The 9,684-nt window shown below is 36.5% G+C and overlaps 1 pseudogene; it reads right to left on the minus strand.

Moving 5' to 3' along the window:
• Window positions 1-111: 111 nt before the first annotated feature.
• Window positions 112-7,854, minus strand: LOC127641304 (endosome-associated-trafficking regulator 1-like; annotated as a pseudogene).
• Window positions 7,855-9,684: the final 1,830 nt, after the last annotated feature.

Here is a 9,684-nt window from a genome sequence, read left to right on the forward strand (position 1 = left end):
GAATGGGATAAATAAAATAAAAAATACAAAGAAGTACTAAAGGCTGATTGCAAATAATGAGTTTATAGTGTATAGGACATGATGTTTGGATGTAAAATTGATAAAAAAAACTTAATTATGAATCTCTGTGATCTTGTCAATGGATGTCAAGAACTGGGATACAAGACATAATGTCTCTCTTCCTGTCAGCAACTTCCTGTAAACAGAAAATCAGTAGTTAACAACACATCAAGTAAAATGATATATCAGTTGGATTCATTAACATTCCTGATGACGATTTAAATAATTTAATCTGATTGTAACAGCACAAGAGCACTCTATAATTTAACAGTCACTGCTGAACATACTTGATAGAGGTCTCTGCATCTTAAGCTGCTTTGTTAAGGTACTCAGAGGCAACTTGTGCATTGTGTCTCATTGTGGTTAAGGCAGTGGTTTCTCCACATCTAAGCCTTTCATTTTCACTTTTATATCCTTCAAGCTGGCTCTGAAAAAAACACAAAAAACAAACAAACATCCATATCAAAAATAAGCCCAAGAACAAAATAAACTAATGCCATGTAATATCCTGGAATAATTGAGGTTTTAATGGTGGATAAGATTTTATCCTAATTAAAAATAGGTAATTTTACAAAATTTCTACAATCTGAAACAGAAAACGCCTCTGAGATGAAGGGAATAAGACATTGCACTCTGCATGGGGAGTGTCCTTCTACACAAACTAGTTGAAACCTCTCTACAATAACACCAATATTCTAATAATGGCTATGGTGTTTGAGCCCCGCCCATTTAGGGACAAAGCTGTCTGCTATAAAAGCAGGTGTGTGAGCACCACTCCTCAGAATTTCTGACTGAGGACAAGGAGCGCATCGCTCACACCTCAAAGAACTCTGAGTCTTGTAGTGCGGCCAGCGTTCGCAATGTCTCGTTCCCTTCGTCTCAGGGAACCGAGGTAACATGTAACCAAGATGTTGCCTTACGTCTAAGTACACTTGACATTGCGTTTGCTGAATGGGCCAAAATTCCAGCAACTTATTGTGAAAACCTTGTGGAAGGCTACACAATATATTTGACCCAAGTTAATCAATTTAAAGGCAATGCTACCAAATACTATCAATGTGTATGTAAACTTCTGACCCACTGGAAATGAAATGAAAGACATAAAAGCTGAAATAATTCTCTCTACTATTATTCTGACATTTTACATTCTTAAAATAAAGTTGTGATCCTAACTGACCTAAGACAGGGAATGTTTTCTACGAATAAATGTCAGGAATTGTGAAAAACTGAGTTTAAATGTATTTGGCTAAGGCGTATGAAAACTTTTCAACTGTACATATTTAATTAATAAAATTTCAACCTAAACATAATTTTACAAGTCCTGGCAACAATAGCAGAGGATGTCCCTCGAAATATAATTATTAACATGTAAAAGACTCTGATGCCAGAGTTTTTGTATAAAGTCACATGACCTCAGCATGTGCAGGGACCCCATTTTCAATCATTTTCACAGAAATTTGGCCCCTCAAATGTTTGTATCCCCCAGGATAAAAAACCTTTTAAGGGTTAATAATAACCCAGGGTGATAACCCAGACCTTTCAAAATAAAGTGACTAGCCCATACTTTTAGAGTCTAGTAACATTAATCGTGTTAAAGTCACTATGAATGAAGTGTATCTTGATGTTGTATTGAATGAGATTTACAACTACCTGGAAATGTTCAAGGAACAAAGACGATGAATAGTCCTTGATATGGCCTTTAAAAGTATATAGTAATATATACATTTTTATAATATTATATACTATGCTATATATAGTCTTTCAGTGTGGTTACAGGCATAGAAGAAGTCAAACCTGGAGTAGTTGTGTCTCTTGTTTCAATTTTGAGGTACTGTTTTCAGCCTTGACTGCCCGCTTCTGTTTTAGAAAAAGTGAGTTTTAATTATTTGAAAATGCCTTAAAAATTACAAATTTAAAGCCTCCCTTTTTTACAATTTTAAAGTTTAAATGTATTTAAAGTTTTCTGCATTTAATGAAGTAATGCTTATTACCGTCATTAACTGAAGGTTTTGTTCTACTGACTGCACCATTGTCTCCAGAGCTTTAGCCTCTCTCTCATCCTCCAACTTCTTGTTGTGCAGCTCATCTGTGAGATGTTCAATCCTATTACAGCCAAAAAAAAAAAAAAAAAAGAAAAACTTTAGAAATCACATTTAGAAAATAATTAGCAGATCAAATATTTACAATGAATTAATAAGGATTAAACTTCTGCAACAGCTGCATTTCCAAATATCCAGATTCTTCACTTCAGCCCATTAGTTCTTATTTACTCACATTCAGTAATGCGTAAACATCACATTCTGTTTAAATAGCTTACCTTTTAGAGTCAGTTTCTGATCTTCTAAGAAGTTCTTTGACTTGCTTTCTAAGTAGAGAATTCTCTTCTTTCAACTAAAACACATTAAAGATGTATAACATGCCTTGAAGGAGTAAGTTCAGGTAAAAACCTTCATTAAAGGAATAGTTCACCCAAAAATGAAAATTCTCTCATTTACTCACCCTCCTGGCATCCCAAATGTGCAAACTTTCTTTAATCTGCAGAACAAAAATGAAGATGCACAATGGAAGTGAAAGTGTACCAACATTTTGAAGTTCCAAATCCACATAAACGGAGCATAAAAGTAATCCAGATTACTCCAGTGGTTAAATCCATGTGTTCGGAAGTACTATGATAGGTGTGGGAGAAGTTATGGAAAAACAATTAAATATTTATCTGTTTCTCACCCACACCTATCATATGGCTTCAGATTTGGATTTGATCACCAGAGTGGTCTGGGGTAGGCCTACTTTTATTTTGCCCATTATGTGGATTTTGGAGCTTAACATTTTTAGCACCCATTCAATTGCATTGTATGGACCTAAATAGCTGAAAATGTAAAAAAAAAATTTATTGATTGTGTTCAGCAGATGAAAGAACATCATACACATCTGTGATGGGTGAGTAAATTATGAGAATATGAATTTTTGGGTGAACTAACCCTTTAATACTGATTCATTTCAGTCTGTTCCTTACAAAAAGCTATTGCATAGCTTCTGAAAATGTGGAATACCCCACACAAGTTGTATGAACTACTTTCATGGAGTTTTTTTTCTTTTCCTTTTTGAAGCTTGACAGATGAGGTCACTATAAATGGCACTGTATGAAAATGTGTTGCGTGAAGTAGATGTCAACTGATAGTGGATTCTGCCGGTACCACTGACTAAGGTGATGGAAAATGCTGATTACCGATTAACTGACCAATAGTTTTTAAAATCGATTTATAGGATGTAAAAAAAATAGTTTTTTTCTTACTATGCCAGGCACAGAGAAAGCAAGAGTTCAAAATGAATAAAAACTCAAATGCAGTTTATTATACAACCAAAATAACCCAAATAAAATGATGATATTGTGCATAAAGTGAGACTTTTAAATATCAACCCCAAAATACACTCACTTATTTCGGGACTCTTATTTTGAAATGGAGACATGGTTCGATTACAATGCATTTTTAAGTATTCATCCAATTTTATAGCCTATATATATATATATTCACCAGATTAAAGCTTTTGTGTGTGTTTCACAAAATTCGTTTTATTTTATTATTCACATCTGAAGTTGGAGACACAATGTATGTGCTGACAGGACACTTTCCATAGAGTTGCATTTTTCTTTGGATGCCCTCGCTTCAATTTAGAGTATTTTATTTATCAATGGTCAAATTCATTAACAAAATATGTATTAAAGTGAAGATAAAATTGGATGACTATTGTCAATGATGAATTATTTAGATAAAGCAAATCCCCACAAGGTGTCCGTTATTATGGTTTATTTCACCTATAGAGGCATTCAGCTGTATCCGCCAAGGAAGGCACACAGAGTTTGGAATTATGTACAGATTTTGCTCTTATGGAAAGAAATTGGAACTTTTATTCACCAAAGTGGCATTCGACTGATCACAATATAAAGTCAGGACATTAATAATGAGAAAAATTACTATTACAATTTGAAAAAACAAAAGTCAGAACTTCTTAAACAACTTCAAAGATTTCTAATCAAAAAATCTTCCATGTGCAGCAATGAAAGCTTTACAGATTCTTGTCATTCTAGCTGTCAGTTTGTCCAGATACTCAAGTGACATTTCACCCCACACTTCCTGTAGCACTTGACATAGATGTGTCTATCTTGTCGGGCACTTCTGACGCAACTTACAGTCTATCTGATCCCACAAAAGCTCAATGGGGTTAAGATCCATAACACTCTTTCCAATTATCTGTTGTCCAATGTCTGTTTCTTTGCCCACTCTAACCTTTTCTTTTTGATTTTCTGTTTCAAAAGTGCCTTTTTCTTTGCAATTCTTCCCATAAGGCTGCATCACTGAGTCTCCTCTTTACTGTTGTACATGAAACTGGTGTTAGCAGGTAGAATTCAATGAAGCTGTCAGCTGAGGACATGTGAGGTGTCTATTTTTCTAGACTAGAGACTCTGATGTACTTATCCTCTTGTTTATTTGTACATCTGGCCTTTCACATCTCTTTCTGTCCTTGTTAGAGTCAGTTGTCCTTTGTCTTTGAAGACTGTAGTGTACACCTTTGCATGTAGTGTATATCTTTGTATAAAATCTTCAGTTTTTTGGCAATTTCAAGCATTGTTTAGCCTTCATTCCTCAAAACAATGATTGACTGACGAGTTTCTAGAGAAAGCTGTTTGGCATTTTTTACTTAATAATTGACCTTAAGACATGCCAGTCTATTGCACACTGTGGCAACTCAAAAACAAACACAAAGAGGCAAGTGATTTTTTAGAAACAAATTAGCAATTTAGCATGATTACTCAAGAATAAGGCGATGGCTGCTGCATGTCTAGATTTGATAAATTACTTTTTCAAATAATGATGGTGCTGTTTTTTACATCAGCAAAATCTACATGGTACAATATTCAAAACATTTGGTCATCAGTCTGTGTGTATGTGTGTGTGTGTATATATATATATATATATATATATACACACACTCACCTAAAGGATTATTAGGAACACCTGTTCAATTTCTCATTAATGCAATTATCTAATCAACCAATCACATGGCAGTTGCTTCAATGCATTTAGGGGTGTGGTCCTGGTCAAGACAATCTCCTGAACTCCAAACTGAATGTCAGAATGGGAAAGAAAGGTGATTTAAGCAATTTTGAGCATGGCATGGTTGTTGGTGCCAGACGGGCCGGTCTGAGTATTTCACAATCTGCTCAGTTACTGGGATTTTCACGCACAACCATTTCTAGGGTTCACAAAGAATGGTGTGAAAAGGAAAAACATCCAGTATGCGGCAGTCCTGTGGGCTGAAAATGCCTTGTTGATGCTAGAGGTCAGAGGAGAATGGGCCGACTGATTCAAGCTGATAGAAGAGCAACTTTGCCTGAAATAACCACTCGTTACAACCAAGGTATGCAGCAAAGCATTTGTGAAGCCACAACACGCACAACCTTGAGGCGGATGGGCTACAACAGCAGAAGACCCCACCGGGTACCACTCATCTCCACTACAAATAGGAAAAAGAGGCTACAATTTGCAAGAGCTCACCAAAATTGGACAGTTGAAGACTGGAAAAATGCTGCCTGGTCTGATGAGTCTCGATTTCTGTTGAGACATTCAGATGGTAGAGTCAGAATTTGGAGTAAACAGAATGAGAACATGGATTCATCATGCCTTGTTACCACTGTGCAGGCTGGTGGTGGTGGTGTAATGGTGTGGGGGATGTTTTCTTGGCACACTTTAGGCCCCTTAGTGCCAATTGGGCATCATTTAAATGCCACGGCCTACCTGAGCATTGTTTCTGACCATGTCCATCCCTTTATGGCCACCATGTACCCATCCTCTGATGGCTACTTCCAGCAGGATAATGCACCATGTCACAAAGCTGGAATCATTTCAAATTGGTTTCTTGAACATGACAATGAGTTCACTGTACTAAAATGGCCCCCACAGTCACCAGATCTCAACCCAATAGAGCATCTTTGGGATGTGGTGGAATGGGAGCTTCGTGCCATGGATGTGCATCCCACAAATCTCCATCAACTGCAAGATGCTATCCTATCAATATGGGCCAACATTTCTAAAGAATGCTTTCAGCACCTTGTTGAATCAATGCCACGTAGAATTAAGGCAGTTCTGAAGGCGAAAGGGGGTCAAACACAGTATTAGTATGGTGTTCCTAATAATCCTTTAGGTGAGTGTATATATATGAGCAAATATCGGTGTTCATAACTGATAGTTCCAAAAAGCAACCGATATATTGCTCTACCACGAATGTGAAAACTCTTCAGATTTGCTCTTTTTGTCTTCAGTCCAAAAAAATAAACACATTAATAAATAAATCAAATGAAGTTTTGAAGCATTTTAAAAAGCACAGCTGCCTGTAATAATTACAATACAAAGAAGACGAGACACATAATTGCCTCATGAATGTGCAAGAAAAACATCACTCACAAAATATACCTGTTGGGAATTCCTTGTCCCATATTTAGCATTGCTCCTCTTAGGATGGAAGGAAATATCAATCACTGAAATCTCTTCATCACCCTCATAGCTTCCAAGTGCTGCTTCTGGCAAAGTGGTTCTTTGGCAGGAAGTCAAACTCATCCACTTCCCATTCATTTACATTCCCTACCCTTTCCTCACTGCACAGGGATGATTGTTCAGAGTAAGCACTGAGGTCTAATGTCCCACACAGTTCGAAGTCTTGAGGCTCTTCAGTCTCAGCCCATCTCTCCTCAGGTTCACATTCAGAAGGCTGTGAGAGGACAGAGGGGTCTGTGAAGAATTGCCCCTTGGGAGAAAAGCCAAGAGAGGAGTTACAGTCCTGCTCAACTTGGTATGTGTCACCAAATGCCTTCAGAAAATCAGAGAAGAAACGAAAGTTGTTTACATGACATGTTAAACAGTTTAAGAGGTTACTCACTTTGTGAGTACTGAAATCGTGATGTTGAAGTTCATGTCCATGTTAAATATAGTTATAAACAGTGGTGGCTTGTCAATAGAGGGCGCTGGAGCGCCGCCCCCATCAAAATTCCAGAAATATACATGAATACAAAAAAGATATAAAAATGAAATAAAATACAAAAATAAAATAGTTTACTCGTAAGATGTGCAGGCTGGTAGTAAGAGTAATAAAAACTGTCTTTAATCGGTTAACTATTTTCTATGTTTTTCAATATGTTTCATACGGTTTCATGGACGAGGGACGCCGGACAAATGGATGTCTATCTGAGTCCTTAATTTTCGGGCAGCATGTGACCTGAAGCTGGTGTCTAATTGGTTTCTTAAAGATTCTCCTCCGGGCGCAGGTCGCTGCGTCCCTGGCGAATCAGAATTGGATACATGTTATTTTATCCAATCTGATTGGTTCTCGTCACCTGTCATTCAACTTTACACTCTATGCTCTGCGAGTGCGCAGGTGACTCCGCCAAAACCTTGCTAGGCTGATCACTTTCGCAGAGATAAAGGCAGCAGTTAAACCAAACTCTTCATTGATTTACAAAAAAAACCTTTGCTGGTTCTTGTTTCTGATGAACTCCTTGAAAGAAAAAGGATTCAGCTCATCTACACCTTGCTTTGGCTCATCTGCAAGTAAATCTCCATATACACAAAAGACATATTAACATTAATAAAATTTATTCGAGGACGTAAGGTCAATTTCTAAGCATCTATATAAGACTTTCAGACGCTAGTGTGTCCTGTTTCATGACAGAATGACTGAAAGACACGAATTCGGACACTTACAGTCTTCAGTGGTGAGCTTTTTAGTTTTGTGTTTGGCCATGTTAGCTGACAAAGTTAAACTGGCCAGCTAGACTATTCTGAAAGCGGTCACTTCTAAATACCTGAGCTCAACATCACACGCCTTTTAAAAGAGGGCAAAACAATAAAGCATGACATAAAGTAAAAGGCATTCCCAGTAAATTGGTTTGTTTAATCCTGGTCAGTGTCGACGTTTCCTAACAGTTTCAATACCTTACTGTACTTGCTTAGAGACAGTACAATCTCCTGCAAAGTCTCATTCTCCCCTTCTCCTGTCAGACAGAGAGCAGTTTTATACAGGGAAGATGTGCACGATCGCCGCCTATTGACGTGGAAGACATTTCATACAGTTGGTTGGACAGTTAGCACCAGAGACCAAGCAGAGCCTAAAAAGTTAGCAATAAAGTTCACAACATTCAGTGGGCCGAACAAGAGGTCGCTTTTTTTTATAGATGTCTATGGAGGAGAGAGATGCATCAGTGTGCTGAAACTGCTTTCGTGAGGAAACACACTTAATGAACTGACCACCTGTCCACTAATCTTCAATTAGATGAATTAAACTAATATTTGTGTTTAATCCTCCCATGGTATTCGGTCATTTGTGACTGATATAAATGTAACTTTTTTTTTTTTTAATAAATATTTGTGTCCTTTATCTGAGCAGTACAAGACTTGGCGATGTTCCTCCATTTGACATTCTGAACATACAATAAATAAATTAATTAATAAATGTGCTTGATTTAATAAGTCTAATTGGTCGTAAAAGAAAAGAAACACCTTTGGTATTCGCGGCCAAAATTGACAGAACATTTAAAATGAATGGGAAAGGCCAAAAAACAGCTTCTTTTTTCTTTTTTTTTTTTTTTATCTGTCATATACAATCAATAAATCAGTTACTATGCAAAAAAAACACACACAGAGAAATTACAGGGTTAGACTCTAAAACATCCTCAGGGCAAAACATACACATACACACCCACTCACACACACACACACACACACACACACACACACACACACACACACACACACAAATTAACTTGTGAGACTCTAACACAGATCTTTTTTTTAATATGTAAATAAATACATTAAATAAATAATTCACAATTCATGAAGAGGTGAGACGATCACAATGCAAAACATGTTGGTGTGGGGATATCCTTATGAGGAATCTCCATAGACATTATGGTTTTTATACTGTATGAACTATAGATTCTATCCCCTAAACCTAACCTCACAAAAAAAATTCTTTCATGTTTTTTAAGCAATTTCAATTTTGGGGACACTAGAAATGTCCACATAAACCACAACCCTAAACAAAAAAAGATAAACAAGATTTGGCCAATTTGTAAGCTTTTTTCTTTCTTTTTTCCCAATGAAGACCACCTAAATGCCCTCAGTGGTGGGTTTTCAACAAGTTTCTCTACATTATTGAGGACATTTAAAAAAATATGGCACTCACAAATATAATAAAACCTACACACACACACACACACATGCCCCGCACATTTGCAAAAAAGTTTTAAATTTTTTACTCTGATTCTTCTGTTTTATACTGTAATTGAATTTTCTGAATTTTGCAGTTAATTTCTATTTCTTGTTTGAAATATATTATTGAAATAAAAATGCTTATTCTGCATCTTCTCTTTGTAACATCATGGGCAGGGTTGATTGCAAGCATCATGACATTAACTGCAAAAACTGACACTTCAAATAAAATTTTAAATGCTAACCTTTGACAAATAAATGTTTGATCATGTCTATATTCAAATGCATATCTTGTGATAAAATATAAAATTAGTTTACTACAAGCCGTCAGACTACACAATAGGTGGCTACAGCCATTACAGTA

Source organism: Xyrauchen texanus, chromosome 4 (assembly GCF_025860055.1).
Source record: "Xyrauchen texanus isolate HMW12.3.18 chromosome 4, RBS_HiC_50CHRs, whole genome shotgun sequence".
NCBI lineage: Eukaryota > Metazoa > Chordata > Actinopteri > Cypriniformes > Catostomidae > Xyrauchen > Xyrauchen texanus.